The sequence below is a fragment of the Aedes albopictus genome, chromosome 3 (genome assembly GCF_035046485.1).
Source record: "Aedes albopictus strain Foshan chromosome 3, AalbF5, whole genome shotgun sequence".
NCBI classification, from domain to species: domain Eukaryota; kingdom Metazoa; phylum Arthropoda; class Insecta; order Diptera; family Culicidae; genus Aedes; species Aedes albopictus.
In genome coordinates, this window is record NC_085138.1 from 293,015,760 (window position 1) to 293,032,090 (window position 16,331).

The window sequence follows — 16,331 nt, forward strand, 5'->3', positions numbered from 1 at the left end:
ACCTCCTACAATAACTAACTCTGCTCCTAACTCGTATCGAAGTGATCGGAAGCTTCATCAACCAGCGCAGCACTGCGCTTCGTACCCTGAATGAATAATCTGTGTTGATTTTATTCAAAAGTTATTCGTTGAATAGTGCGGTTTAAAATCGTGCCGAGCACTTTGATTTTTGCTGATTAAAACAAACCATACTTCAATTTTGCAAAGGATTAATCGAATGAAAAATCCTACAGAAATATTTGAACAGACATTTCAGATCGAAAAAAAAAGAAAGAAAAAATACTGCTATACAAACTTAAAACTATTTCAGAACAAATCAAAACAAGAATATAAAAAAAAATCAACATAGAAGATTGGAAACTACGATAAAAAAGATTGCGTAGATAAATTATGATCCGACTAGAAAATTGTAACAAAAATATAACATAATCCTAACAAATCATGATATTTATATCTCATTGTGATATAATCATGTTCAACATCCTAGGTGTTTTCAAAGTACTATAACTCAATTAAATCACATTATGTTATAAATGTTGTTTCATAACTCATTGTATTATAATTTAGTTTTGAACCTTCGACATTTGGGAAATAATGTAACAAAATTATATCAAATTATGATAGAAACCAGTAATCCAGAGGCTTAAATTCATATCACATTTTGTTATAATTTAGATATGATTATAGCAACATAGGGTATAATCTTGATTAGACCAGTGTACTTTTTGTTACAATTTTAGTTATTTTAACATCATCCTGCACCTAGTTTATAAAATAACACAGCGCAACATTTTTTTGTCTCAACAGCAAACTTATGTGTCTTCGAAGGATTTTGGGCCGCTGAATCCGAACCCGGGCTCAGATTTGCTCCAACACGTCACAATTTTGAGTTATACCTCAATTTATAGGGCAAAATATGCGATTTTGGGCTTTTTTGACTGCAAGCCATTAAGCATGGAAATATTTTTTTCAAGCAATCAAAAGGTTAATTGGTCAATTAACATCTAAATTAACGACTCATGCAAAATATTTCGTTTTACCTAATCAAATTTGATAGATTTAGGCATTTTATGTTAGTATGAAAACTTGCATGCAACTTTTGGAGGGTGACTTGTATAAGAAATATCGTACCTAACATAAATCGCTTAAAACTATCAAATTCGATTTGGTAAAACGAAGTATTTTGCATGAGTCGTTGATTTAGATGTTTATTGACCAATTAACCTTTTGATTGCTTGAAAAAAATATTTCCTTGCTCAATGGCTTGCAGTCAAAAAGGCCCAAAATCGCATATTTTGCCCTATAAATTGAGGTATTGCTCAAAATTGTGACGTGTTAGAGCAATTCTGAGCCCGGATTCGGATTCAGCGGCCCAAAATTATTCGGAGACACATAAGTTTGCTCTTGAGACAGACAAAATGTTAATTTTTGTTACGCTGTGTAATAAGTTAGAGAAAAATATTATAACATCATAACACAATATGATACAAACTTGATATAATTTTCTAGTCGGGGAACTAACAAATTTCTAATCATTATTATCATCATATTTATCATCGAGTAGTGATAATCTTAATTTTGCTTCTAGTTTTTCTGATTCTAGTGAATGTATTTAGTTCTGGTATTATTCATTTGTTTCCGTGAATTCTCCAAATTGATCTTGTTGTATTCTATACGTTTCAGTTGTTTAATTTAAAATTGTTCATTTTCAATTCTTGTTTACTTATTAGAAGTTTATTTATTTTTTTCTATTATTTTGTTTTTTGTTAACATTTCAATTGCAAGAAATAAGTATCCGGCACATGTTAAAAAGTTTTTGTCGCATTGAATCCCTAGGTAGAATGGTTTTCAGTTTACGCACTTTCAAGCGAGCTACTCCAACATTATGGAAATGATGGTGACATGTGTCCTCGGTTGGTGATTCGACGCCGGGGAGGTGCGGGTGAAAAATTGGAAATGTCAATATGAAGTTTTCAATACAAGTGAAACAAAAGAAACTAGCAACCAGCAGTAGGTAGGTAAATAAATCAATCAACTATTACAGCAACTGTTGTCTTCCATATTGCATTGCGCTCATCGAGAATGATTGACTATTCGCGTGTTCGACTTTTATGGAGCATTCAATCAAGCTAGGGTGCCGAATACATCAACTCCTGGAGAAGAACATTCATAAAATTGTTGCCGCTGTTTCTACACACCTAGATAACCAACATAAATCGAGCGGGCGTCGTCGTCGTTACAATGAGGAAACTTTTATTGCCTTCCGAGTTGGGAACAATGTTTGAGAAGCTACCCACCGCACCTATGGTAAAAGGGGGAAAGATGAAGATATAGACACAATGCGATGAGAATGCAACTCTACTAGGTATAACATAAAATAATATCCACACAAACGGGCTGAATTGCCATTGCTTATGACTAGGGTGCAAGCACCGGTTTTGGCCAGTCTAAGGGAAATCATTTGTATAAAAATAACCAATAATCCAATGAAAACTACCAATGTGTTAAATGAAAGGTTTCTATCTATACTTTATTAGAAAAATGCAGAAATCAAGCTAATACTTGATTTTTGTATTAAAAGTGGCACTGGCTAAAATAGAAGTCTTGCCGCAGTTTTGGCCATATTCTCAGCTTTGGTTTCTATTTTGGCCAATCACGTGTATTTCTTATGGGACTGGCCAAATTAGAAGCACCCTGGCCAAAATAGATATATGGGATCTAATTTTTTAAGGAAAATTATTTTTTTCTTCCGGTTTTCAATCAAAATGTATGGTTTTAACAGCTGCAATCATATTATTATATTAGAATCTACTAGTAAAAAATAAATTTATGTCAATTTAGATCGTTACAGGCTGAATACCGCACTATGGCCAAAACTGAAGCTTCTACCCTATTTGATTTTTGTTGCCTTTTGAAAATCTTCTACTTGGTGATCACTTATCGTCGGTCGATTACTTTGGATAGCACAATTGTATGCTAATTTGGGATTGTTGATCATTCAGCCATTTGGTTGATTTAAAAGAAATATGTCATGTGGGAATGGATTACGGAGAAAGAGATATCAAATCGTAGATCGGTTACCTCCCGGATACCAACTGAAATACCTGTTTTTAGAGTTTAGCTCAGTTTTGTATACATAGCAATATCTCTTTTCAGTATTGCGATAGCAATATCTCATTTCTTGAAGTACAGTGAAGAATTGTAAAAAAAAAAACCCTAAATAATACCCCTAGCGGTGATGATGCCTTTCTCGTGCTTTAAAATATCCATAAATAAATTGCCATAAATAAAAAATGGAAACTGCTTGCTAAATCTACTCAATAGGCATACATTTTATAAAAACATGGCATCCGATATTGAGAAAACATAAGACAACGATCCAAAACTCAAACCAAACAAGTGTCATGAAGATTTGAAGATTTTTAGGTCATCATTTTTTGACTCCGGATATTTACCCCAACTAAAAATAACCGCCATCTTGAACATTGAGACACCATTTTAGATGTTCTGGTACTCCTTTTTGGACTCTGTACCTAAAATTACATAAAATAATCGTTTAGGATTTTCTGGTTACCAGTTTTGGACAAGTCCGGCATTCTTCCCAATTATTTATTAAAGTCATATTGCATTATAGTCATAGACAATTATAGTCATATTGCATGGTTTAAGAGACCTTGTGAAACAGCGCAAATCTTGGGTTTTCTGATTACAAATTTTGAATTCTGGACATGTTTCCATACAAAATATGCCCATAATGCAAGAATTCAAAATCCTATCAAATAGGCACTAGCTTCAATGCTGGGCCATTATCTTGGATTTTGGTCCGCTATCTTGGATACTCTGGTGGACTCTGAACATATTTCCCATACCAAATACACTTGTTTTACATAGTTTTAGAGCTCAAAATTCCATAAAACAGCCGCCATCTTCTGTTCAGGGTTGACGCGATCAAATTCTCATTTTCCCATACAACGTTGACCCATCCTGCTATAAATTTACACCTCAGGAATCTGGAATGACACGATTTGATGAGATCGCTTTAGTTTTGTCAATATTTTGTTCTCTTTCATATATGGGGGCTTAGACCTATTCGTCACTGCTGTTCATACCCAATGTTTATCAGACCATCAAACAAAACGACGAGTCGATTTATCACTTGAACGTTGGTTCTGTTACACAGCAGCTAGGGTGCAGAGCAAATTTGGAGGAGAAGATTGCAACGCGTGCGGGTCTCCAGTTAGCCTAGTGGTTAAGGCTATAGATCGCCAATCCGGGGACGGCGGGCTCGATTCCTGTTCCAGTCGGGAAAATTTTTTCGACTCCCTGGGCATAGAGTATCATTGTACTTGCCTCACAATATACGATTCCTTCATGCAATGGCAGGCAAAGAAAGCCCTTCAATTAATAACTGTGGAAGTGCTGAAAGAACACTATATTGAAGCGAGGCGGATCAAGTCCCAGTGCGGACGTAGAGCCACAAAGAAGAAGAGAAGCATGCGGTAATGCTGAAGCATGGAACTCGGCAGAACGTGGAACGTTACAAACTGAAGCAGAAGCTGGGGAAAATGCGCCACCTGGAAGAAGCGGACTGCGAGGAAATGAAACTACTGTGCTGCAACGGATTTGAGCCACGAGCTGAAATATGCAGGGATAAGGACGGAGGCCTTTTGACAGACGGACGTGAGGTGATCGAAAGGAGGAAGCAGCACTTCGATCAGCACCTGAATGGCGTGAAGAACGTAGGCAGGGGAGACCACGGCAACGAAGGAAACGACGACAGGATGAGAGAAACCGAGCAGATGTCGGAGGAGTGGAAGGAAGGTATAATCTGCCCATTTACAAGAAAGGCAACCATTTGAAATGTGAGAACTTCAGAGCGATCACTATTTTGAATACTGCCTGCAAAGTGCTATCCCAGATCATCTTCCGTCGTCTGTCACATAAAACGAACGAGTTCGTGGGTAGTTACTAAGCCGACTTCATCGACGGCCAGTCGACAACGGACCAGATCATCACCGTACGGCAAATCTTCCAGAAATGCCGTGAATACCAGGTCCCAACGCATCACCTGCTCATCGACTTCAAAGCGGCATACGACAGTATCGACCGCACAGAGCTATGGAGAATCATGGACGAAAACGGCTTTCCAGGGAAGCTGACTGAACTGATTAAAGCAACGATGGGCGGTATGCAAAACTGCGTAAGGGTTTCAGGTGAACTATCCACTACATTCGAATCTCGCCGGGGACTGCTACAAGGTGACGGACTCTCATGGCCACTCTTCAACATCACTCTGTAAGGTGTGATGCGACGAGCCGGGCTCAACAGCCGGGGAACAATTTTCACAAAATCCGGTCAATTTGTGTGCTTTGCGGACGACATGGACATTATCAACAGAACATTTGGAACGGTGACAGAGCTGTACAGCCGCCTGAAACGCGAAGCAGCAAAGGTCGGACTGGTGGTGAATGCCTCAAAAACAAATAGCATGCTGGTAGGCGGAACCGAACACGACCGGATCCGTCTGGCTAGTAATGTTACGATAGACGGGGGTGCTTTCGAGGTGGTGGAGGAATACGTCTACCTTGGATCCTTACTGAGGGCTAACAACAACGTAATAACAAATCGAAGGTGCATCATCAGCGAAAGTCGGGCCTACTACGGGGTCCAGAAGAAGCTGCGATCTAAAAAGATTCTCCCATTCACCAAATGCACCATGTACAAAACGCTAATAAGACCGGTGGTTCTCTACGGACACGAGACATTGACCATGCTCGAGAAGGACCTGCAAGCACTCGGAGTTTACGAGCGACACGTGCTAAGGACGATCTTCGGCGGTGTGTGGCGGAGAAGGATGAACTACGAGCTCGCAGAACTTTACGGCGAACCCAGCATCCAGAAGGTGGCTAAAGCTGGAAGGATACGATGGACAGGGCATGTTGCAAGAATGCCGGACAACAACCCTGTAATGTTAGTGTTCGCTACTGATCCGGTTGGCACAAGAAGGCGTGGAGCGCAGAAAGCACGATTGGCGGACCAGGTGGAGCGTAACTTGGCGAGCATTGGGCGCGACCGAGGATGGAGAGCGGCAGCCACAAACCGAGTATTGTGGCGTACTATTGTTGATTATGTCTTGTCTTAAGGACAGACTTTTTTTTTTGTCTTTATTATAGAGACTTTCAAGGACAGACTTGTTAGAACCCCAATATGGCCGCCACAATGGCCGACTTTGGCACCTACTCACGATTTAGAGAACAAAACAGCCGAAAATACACCATTTCCCCTATGAATGTAACAGTCTTGCTGAAATGCATGAACAATGCGTAACGGCGTAAAATTAACTCCGACCAGTTTTATTATCTTTTGACATGTTTTATGCATAGCTTGAGTTTTGGACTCATAACCATATCTTTAAAATAAGTTTATGATATAATATAAATCTGCATTACATCAAGCTCCCCATACCACCAGTTCAGAGTCAACACCATTGAAATCCAGTTAACCCTGCAGCCAAAGGTTGATCAAGCCACCCATCTCAACATTGTGTCGACTCTACTGAACGTCATATTTCAGTTGAAAACATATTTATGAACGCACAGCGAACAATCCGTTACACACCTTTATTTTGCTGTCTGACTCCCCTGCAGCCAGATTGGAAGCACACGCAAATAAAACCGTTCCGATATTCGGGAACAAATAATCATGAAAAGCGAAACCAATGGCCTGTTCAAATTTATGATTGATTTCTAGTTAACGTGATTAGAACATCCGGTAGTCGTTTCACTTACACAAAATCCGTTTGTTTTGCCAAATTATGGATATTCAAATACGTAATAATATAATAAATAAAAACCCCTTCATTCAGCAACCAAGTGAGCAATAGCAATTGTTGTCAAAATAATATAGTTTTTGTGAATGTTTTGGAGCTGCTTAGCTGTGTTCTGGTGGGCCGGAGCTCTTCAAACTGCAGCAGCAAGTACAGACCGGTATAATCGTTATTGGTTCGTTCTCATCATCGTATGGCGATAGTTTATTATTAAATACATGAGATTTAGCGATCAGCGTCTTCACAATCGTCACGTATTTGATTGTGGTATGTGCAAATGTAAGTATGGTGTAAAAATGATACAGCAGGATCCACAAAAATGCCACAAACTACATCTTCAACGAAAACCAGACCGTGATGTAAGTTCCTACGTCCATGATCAAAATCACGATTACCGGAACATAACCATGAACAAAGTTCTCGCTTCTGTCTACACAGTTCTCATTTTCACGAACAGACCGATGCTTGCAGGAACAAAAATCACGTTAGCTTGATTTTTGCTTAGCGAGAGTGCTTCATTCCGCAGGCGTTACGCATACTTTGCGGAACACAGTTCCTGATAGTTCTTGGTGCCGTGATTTTGATTCATGGTGTATATTTGTAAACGTTGTTCCAGCTTGTTCACGAGTTCGTGACTGGGGTTTGACGTTTTCTGGAACGGTTTTATTTGCGTGCATAATAACGCCCACACTGCACACGATCAGCTCTCCGATTGTTGGGCACTCTGTCCCCCCAATTCTGGCAGAGATAGGCAGGTATGAGGTGTATTGTACGAACGATGATCAGTGTGCGCTCATGTCCACACTGTTGTTGTGGAAGCAGATTTGTCTGATCGTTTGCGCTTGTGTCATTTCTTCATCTTTTTTATTAGAATTAGGTACACCCCTCGCATTGCCATTGCTTGACAACGATCGAGCCACTTCAGGTATTCAATCCGTGCGAATCCGTTGTGTTTCGAAAGGAAATGCTAAGTGATTCACAATCCCAGTCCCCCGTCATGTCATTAGGAACGATGACATATGGGCTCCCTCGAGGAGACCGAATGCAGCGAGCAAAAATATTATTCGTTCGTTCGTTTACTTTTGCGTAGATTCTTCTTTTGCAGAGAATCGCACCGCAACTGCCGATCTAACAATCTGACATCACATAGCCTAGTAAGAAGGCATCTCAGCCAGGAAGTGGAGCATGGCACTACTGTTTACAGGGTGGCCAGGATAGAATGATAGTTTATGTGCATAAACTTCTGAAGCTTGATGTCTTATCTGGGATAGAGCCTAAACACTTACTTGCACAATTATTATTCAAGAGAGCTTTCTTTGATAAAAATCGTTCATTTTGTAGTCATATATCGTGTGACAGGCACAAAACACTCTATACTCGAGAAAGGATCAGGACCATGATAGCATGTACAAAAATTTAGTTTACATACCAAATGATTTTTATGGAAGAAAAAGTTTTAATTTCAGTATATGTAGATCGTGTAGGATTCTATACCATTACCCGGAAAACCATAACCCGGAATGCCATTTACCGAAGTATACCAGTTATCAGAATGTACCATTTATCGGAATGTACTATTTACCGGAAAACCGTTTACCGGAATGCACTATTTACTGGAAATACAGTATCGGACAATAAAAATGCACCAAAGTCGTTTTCCCATACAAAATAGTCAACTTTAGATAGTCATATCTCAGTTATCTCTCATCCGATTGTTTTCATTTTTCTGTGACGAACTACAAAATATTTCAATTCTCAAAAACTATTGAAAAAGTTCGGTGATAACTATTGATACAAAAGTTACAGATAGGTTGATTTTGACAATAAAAATGCACCAAGACGAAAAGTTGTATAGCAAAAAATACTAAAGTCATATCATGTTCGTCTCTTCAGGAAATGTATTTGTCATCACATAAGAAACATATTTGCCGAAGACACCAAAATGATATAACGTAACCACCTTTTGTTATGAAACTTTTTGACTTGGTGCATTTTTATTGTCAAAATTCAACCTATCTGTAACTTTTGTGTCAATATTTATCACCGAACTTTTTCAATAGTTTTTGAGAATTGAAATGTTTTGAAGTTCGTCACAGAAAAATAAAAAACAATCGGTTGAGAAATAACTGAGATATGGCAATCTAAAGTTGACTGTTTTGTATGGGAAAACGGCTTTGGTGCATTTTTATTGTCCGATACTGTATATTTAGCCTCAAGTAAGGGGGTAGACGACCGTCTACCCCCGTTGGTTTGAATGACACCTCATGCAAACCAACGGGGTTCATTTTTAATTTGAACTTCTAGTAACTCTATGGGCATCGAAAAACACGCTAATGGAAATCCTTTTTGTTGTTTTGTTTTGATTCTGTGTTTCGTTTCACCCCGTCAAGCGGGGGTCAAATTAAAACGGGGTGGACGGTACTGAAATGTGCATGTCCAAAAATAAAGTTTTTGAGTACTTTGCCCCTACCATACTGTATACCAGGGGTTCTCAAACTTTTTGAGCTTGCGACCCACTTAAGAGTCTAATAGAATTTGGCGACCCATCAGCACATAACATAAGCTATTTTTGAAAATTTCAACTGAATTTTTGAAGAAATATATTTTATCGCTTTCATTAATTTCGTAGCAATTGATATTAGAAAGTTTTAAGTATATTATTTACAGTACTTTATTCGTTTTTTTAATCGTTCAGCTTCGAGTAGTCTTAAGAATTTGAAATAAGTTGGCAGGTTTCTAATGCAAATGCAACACAACAAAACTTCACAGATTTTACGTATCATATAAGCCATTGTGGCAGTTTTGCGCTTATGCAAACCTTTTCAAATTTACTTTTATACGAAAGGATTTCTTCCATTTATTTCAATCGATGTTTGCTGTTTGTAATATTTAATGTTACCCAAATTCAGCAATATTTTTCGGTCAAATTGCTTCGAAATAGAAAGTTTCTCTCAAGTTCGATAAAAATCAACATATAATTTCGTGGAGATTACCAAACGGGGTGGTTTCATGATGAAATTTGTTATTTTTTTTTGTTGCTGATTTTTAGTATTCCTTTTTTTTCTGAAATTCAAACTACTGAACATGGCGTGTAAGTCTATCTAAAAATGCAAACTTTTTTTATCTGTATTAACGAGATTTTTAGCCCTGAGCTAGTTCATCTTGGAACCCACGCTTTATTTCCTTTCCGAAGGAAGAACTCACATTTTGCGAGTTTGAAGGGAGTGGGGTTAAATGTAATCTTCAAGAACAACTTCAATTCGTTTATTCTTTAAAAACACGAGGAACATCTAAAATTTCCCTAGCATCATAAACTTTCTAATTAAAAACTCAATTTTAGAATCGTTTTCCGAATGCAGGCAGTAGTTTCAATATTTAAAATATTTTGAACTGAGACTCATAATGAAAGCTAAAAAGAAATAGGGAGAAATCTTGTCTCTTGAAATAACTCTGTTTGTTCTTAACCTTCCGTAACTCGCGCGGTTGACTACCTGCGTCAGCACCACGCTAATGCTGAGTACAAAAAGCGAGATTTTTTCAACGTGTTGTACAAAATACAACAGCGCGATCGCTCGAGGGTTAAGAGAGATTTTACAAATTTCAAAATTTTCTAACAATGTCATTAAACATAAGTTATGTAAGACATATACAGTAAAACCTCCATGAGTCGATATTGAAGGGACCATCGACTCAAGGAAATATCGAGTAGTGGAACAAAAATCCTTTGGGAGTCTTTTTGGCGGGACCATCATAGTAACCCAGAAATTATTTTTTAGTATGGAAAAATTTACCTCCATGAGTCGATATCGAGTCAAGGAACATCGACTCATGGAGGTTCGACTGTATTGCAATAACGCCGAATCTTTCGCGACCCACCTAAATTCAGTCCGCGACCCACCAGTGGGTCGCGACCCATAGTTTGAGAAACGCTGCTGTATACCATATGGTCTATATTAATTACTTCAGAATGCCAAACCAGACAGAAGGTTTAATTCTTAGTTCAAACGAGGATCATAACATGGGGCATTTTTTTTATTTGCTGGGTGATTATATGACATTGATTGACTATGATTGGTAATGATTGATTTAGATTATGCAATTATCTGGATAAAATAGAAGAACTCAATTATTATTAAGATAAATATTCATCAGGCTAGATCAAAGAAAACTGACCGAAAACAGGCATCGAATGAACAGCCATTTGCTAAAAGAAGGGCACATATCTAAGAGTAATTTTTACAGTATGTTATTTAAACAATTCTAGCTTAGTTGAAAGAACAACACATTTAAAAAAGGAACATATCAGACAAAGTTAATAGTTTCGCTAATCAAGTTTGCAACGATGCAACTTGATGGAATTAAAGAAGGTCAAAACTCCTACAGAAAAAGCAGCAATTACCAATAAACAATATGAAAACCAAACAGCTCTCTACAGCAGTGTAAGTCAAAAGAACAGTCCATTTTTTAAAGAAGGAAAAACACTAGACGGAATTTATAGATTGGTCGCCAACCAATTCTGTAACATTAAATCGTTAGAAAGAACAGCCTATAAATTTAAGAAAGGCAATTCTCCTACACAGTAAACAGTTCGACTGTCAATTAATTTCATAAATGAACCTAGAAGCACAATCTTCGACGAAAAGGAAGAAAATGTCATATGGAAAAGCTACAGTTTCGTTGCCAGTCTAAAAATGTTCATTCAGCCCAACGATGCTAGCTCTACTAGCTACTCGCTAAGTGAACTGAACCGTGAAGCTAGTTTTAGTTCTATAATTTTGAAAAAAAAAAAAATATGTAGAATATAGTTTTTAAGGCTTGACTATCTTGTACTTGATCATCGACTGATAAAATTAATTGAAATAAGAAACAAAATATCAGATAATTTTTTTTGCCTTTATTATAGAAACTTTCAATATCAGATCATGTTTTAAACACAACACCTTCTGAAATCTTAGGTTTTCCTAGCCCTTTCTGGGAAATGCATCTTTACGGGAAATAGGGCAGTTCGGAAAATGGTTATCTAAGAAATGCATTATTCCAGAAAATGTCTTTTCGAGAAATACAGGTATACCTCGATTTAGTAGACCCTCGATTATATGGTACTTCGATTTTATGTATATTTTACCTCGATTTTATGTACACTTTTTTGATGGTAAAAATTTTAATATCCAATCAGTTTAAAACATGCCAGTTTGTACTATGATGATTTATAATGCAGGGGTTTGCAGCTTTTTGAAACGCGAAACACTTTATATCAATAAATTGTTTGGTGAGCACCCTTAATAGCGCCAAAGAATACCCCACAAAAAAAATCAACATGCTGTAACTTTTCATAGTGTGCATCAAAAAATCTCAAATTTTGACTGTTTGTCAATCTATTATGTGTGCATCACTGGTACAAATTTGGGCTCGATTGATTAATTTTTCGCGAAGTTAGAACCGTTCGCGTTAAACACTATTTTTTAGACAACTCATTTTTGAGCTGTCATAACTCGGAAACCAGTGAACCAAATTGAATGAATTTTTTAACGTTTATCAACAGTATGATTTTACGAATGAATCTTACTTTTTTTTTAAAAGAGTCCCTGGAGAAATGTCTAAAGAAATCCAAGTTTAGAATAACATTAGTTAAAATACACAAACATAAAAATTAATAAAAAATCTAAAGAAATCCCAGGAAGATATTCTGACACAAATTCAGATTAAAAGACTGGAATAATTTCTAAAGCAACCCCCGGAGAATGTCTTGTAATGAAAACCTTGGAAGATCGTTCGAGAGAATGCTCAAAGGAATTTCCAAAGTGTTTTCGGAAAGTTTTTCGGAAAGACTTTCTAAAAAAAAGTCGCGAGAAAAAGGTGTATCTCTAGAGGATTTGAAAAAAATCCTTGGAAGAATTTCTGCAGAAACTCATACACAATTCTTTGTGAAACTTCTGAAAAAATCCCCAGTGGAATTTCTCGAGAGATCGGAAGTTGCTGTGGGAATTTCTGGTGAAATCCTTGGAAGAATTTCCAAAGTAACCCCAGCACAAATTTTTGACGGAACTTTTGAAACAATTTCTGAAAAACTTTGGATTAGTTTCAAAAGGTGTCGCTGAAAATTTTATTAAAAGAATCTCTGAAAAAATTTCTGAATAAATGTCTAAAGAATTTTCAGAAGGAATCTCTGAACTCGTCTCTGAACGAATTTTTGAAAGAATTCCAAAACGGGTTTCAGCTAAATGTCATAGATAATTTTTCAGAAAAAAATGGAACAATTTCGGAAGTAAATCATGTAAGATGCTTAGAAAGAATTCTATCTTTGTGAAATTTGTAGAATAGGAGGAATTTCTAAACAAATCTCTGAAAAAAATCCGAATGAATCCATGGAAGATCTTTTGATAGATCCGTGAGTGTTTTTTTGGCCGAATGCTCAGACAAATTTCCGGAAGAATTTTTTAGAAAGATTTTTTTGAAGAATTTCTGAAGAAATGTTTGGTAGATTTTCTAAAGGAATCTCCAATAAATTTTCCAAACGAATGCCGCGAAATTTCTGAATTAATATCCAGAGGAATTTATGAAGCAATTCCTGGGTGATTTCTTTTAAACAATCTCTGAAGTTGTTTGTAAATAATTATGGAGTAATTGGCTAGCAGGCATGCTAGATTTCGTAAAAAAAAACTTTGTGACACTCCTGGAGGAACACATGGATGATTTTATGAAATAATCTGTAACATGATGATTTAATTTGGGAAGTTTTCTTCGGAGGCAGTCGTATTAAAGTTGAAAATCCTGGGTTCTCCGCAGAATTGCAACAAAAGACGACTGAGCAGATAGCGGTACAAACCTACACTATCGTTTAATTAATACAGAACAACCAGTAACCACGTTATAAACTGCTTGTCACGAATTTCAAAATTACTGAAGGAACCTTGCTGGGGATTTCTGAAGCAATTCGTAATAGGTAAATTTTTGAAGCAACTCGTAAAGGAATTCGGAGACAGTTTCAAAGGAAATTCTGAAAGAATTTCTGAACTTTTTTTTTTATTTTTTTGGGACATTTATGCAAATAACGCTATATTGTATATGTCCATTGCTCAAAATATTGGCTTTTGAATCAACCATACAACCATGCCTAAAACTCCGAGCCTTTTATCGTAAACTGAATTTTCATGCAGATTTTATATGTCTTGGTACATTTTGGTACACAACTAAAAAAAAAATTTGCTTCGATTTTTGGATTTTATAGACATTTCAAAAATCGAAATGTCCACTAAATCGAGGTATTCCTGTAGTTTTAAACTGTACGATCATAACAATAAACCTAGAAAGAACAGCCCATGTTAAAAGAAGAGCATATATCTGCTGGAAATATTAGCTTCACATTCAGCACATTGTTTATAAATTCGTTGATGAACCACGTGTATGTACACTACATGACAGCTTTGTCAAAATAGTGTTCAGCTTAATGATCGCGTCATGGTTTGGGTGCATAAGATAACCGGTGCAAAAGGCATGGGATCAAATCTTTGGATATCGCTGTGCAATCTGGAAACAAATTTCGGGAAAAAATCCTTTCCGATAAATGGTTAATTCCGGTAAATGGTATTTCCGGTAAATGGTTTTCCGGTAAATGGTTCATTCCAGGTAATGGTTTTCTGAGTAATGTCGTAGAACCTCGTTTAAAAATCAGAATAAAAAATATGTAAAATCAAAAGTAGTAAGTTGGTCAATTACCGCTGACCACCCTGTACGCATTCGTGTGCGAAGCGTTCGAGATAATCGGGGCAAAACAATCGAATTGGGTGACCCGGCGCGCGTTGCATCTCCGGTGGATGGTTGATGGGCTGTCATTCTGACTGACCGAGTTGTACTCTGCCGGTGCGTTCTCTCGGTTCTGGACGCATACCCGGTACCTATGCATGTACAAATGCGGCTGTCAGACCGCGGCCGGGAGGCTTATCACTGGTGATCTTTGACTTGTCTGTTTTTGTTAATTGTGCGCATTGAATCACATGGTAAAGTGAATAAAAATAATAAAATATACACATTACTCATTACTGCATAACAGCACTGCCCCCACTCGCATAACTGTCCTATTTGACTTTTCATCATTTTTGAGTTAACGTTATGAATAGTCAACATTTTCGATGTACTTTCAAAAACAATAATAAAAATTATGAATTTTTATGTCAACATGTGAAAAAAATACCAAGTCATGAGCGTCCCATATCAAAAGTACCCGCATAACAGTCCCATAATGGATTTTTGTGTCACGTAACACAAAACTGAACAACTTTGTAGTGATTGTAAGATTTTTTACAGTTATATATTCATGTGCAAAGCAATCTGTGAAAGTTTCAAGATGATCGAAATATTCTTCAAATTTTGGCGATTTTTCAAAGTTTTATATGGAAACAAGTTTTAAAACTTCAAATGCTGTTTTCTCAATTCCTACTTTTTGCAAATGGGACTGTTATGCGAGTGGAGGCAGAGCAGGAATTGAACTATAAGTTATAGTTTAATCATTTCACAGTTACACGCAGTCTATGTAATTTATGGACAGCTACTCATTCAAACTTTCAACCAAGCAGAATCATATCATCAATTAGAATTATAAAATGTTGTAAAGCACACAAACGAAGTGTACAACAACCAGTCACAAACAATTACCTAAACAAGGCTGTTTTCACTTGTCTCACTTTCAGTTGTAATCCAAAGACCGTGTACCGACACGAAATATGATCCTAATATCCTTGAAATTCTATTGAAAACGTAAATAACACAGCACAACTCTTCCGTTTGACATCAACGAACGTGTCTGAAAATAAAAGCAAACTGCCACCTCCACCGAGTGAGTCGAATGAGCATAAATACCACAGCCTGCGATGCAAATCTTTGCTGGTGTTCACAAAATCCCCAAACATTACTGATGCTCAGACAGAAGAACCCCGCGACGACGTAGGAGATGTGTACGAGTAACAACCACCATGCTTCATAAATTGGCAGCAAAAAAAAATCTCTTGCCGATGACATCATCTTTATGGGCGTTCTTTGGCCACATTTGTATGCATGTGTACGGCAACGACAACTCGTGGTTTCGGTGAAAATGTGTTTCAAGTTCTGGCTTTGACGGACACCGACCGCAAGTCACGTACATATTTTTTTTCTTCGCCGGATGATGATGCACAACATGTGCAAGGGAAGTTACACATATGATGTGTGGATCCGATTGGTCATCGGAGACGCTGTGCTGGCTGCTATTTGGATTTCCTTTTCGCGAATCGGAAGAGTATGGCATTTCACCGCAGTCAGTGGATCGTAAAGTTAATGACCAACATTTCGCTTTCGGCGACAATTTGTCATGACATGTTCTACGCGAAAATCGCATCACATTTGCTGGGACATTAATCATTCGGCATGTTTTTTTGTGGCAGAAATTTTTTAAATGTTTTTTTTTCGACTAGGTCGGAGAAGGTTTATTTCATTTGGTAGGTAATATGATGAATGTTTTACGTTTTCGGCT

General features: G+C 37.3%; 1 protein-coding gene across 3 annotated transcripts in view; it reads right to left on the minus strand.

The window, feature by feature from the left end:
* The window catches only part of LOC109418703 (uncharacterized), a 149,980-nt gene that overhangs the window by 46,707 nt on the left and 86,942 nt on the right, over nucleotides 1–16,331 (minus strand). Inside the window, exon 1 of one of the 3 annotated variants that reach the window (XM_029857328.2) lies at nucleotides 15,479–16,208. The exons of the other annotated variants lie outside the window; for them this stretch is intronic. The gene's annotated coding sequence lies outside the window, so the exon portion shown is untranslated. Of the gene's footprint in view, nucleotides 1–15,478; nucleotides 16,209–16,331 lie in introns of those variants that run through there. 3 annotated transcript variants of the gene reach the window in all.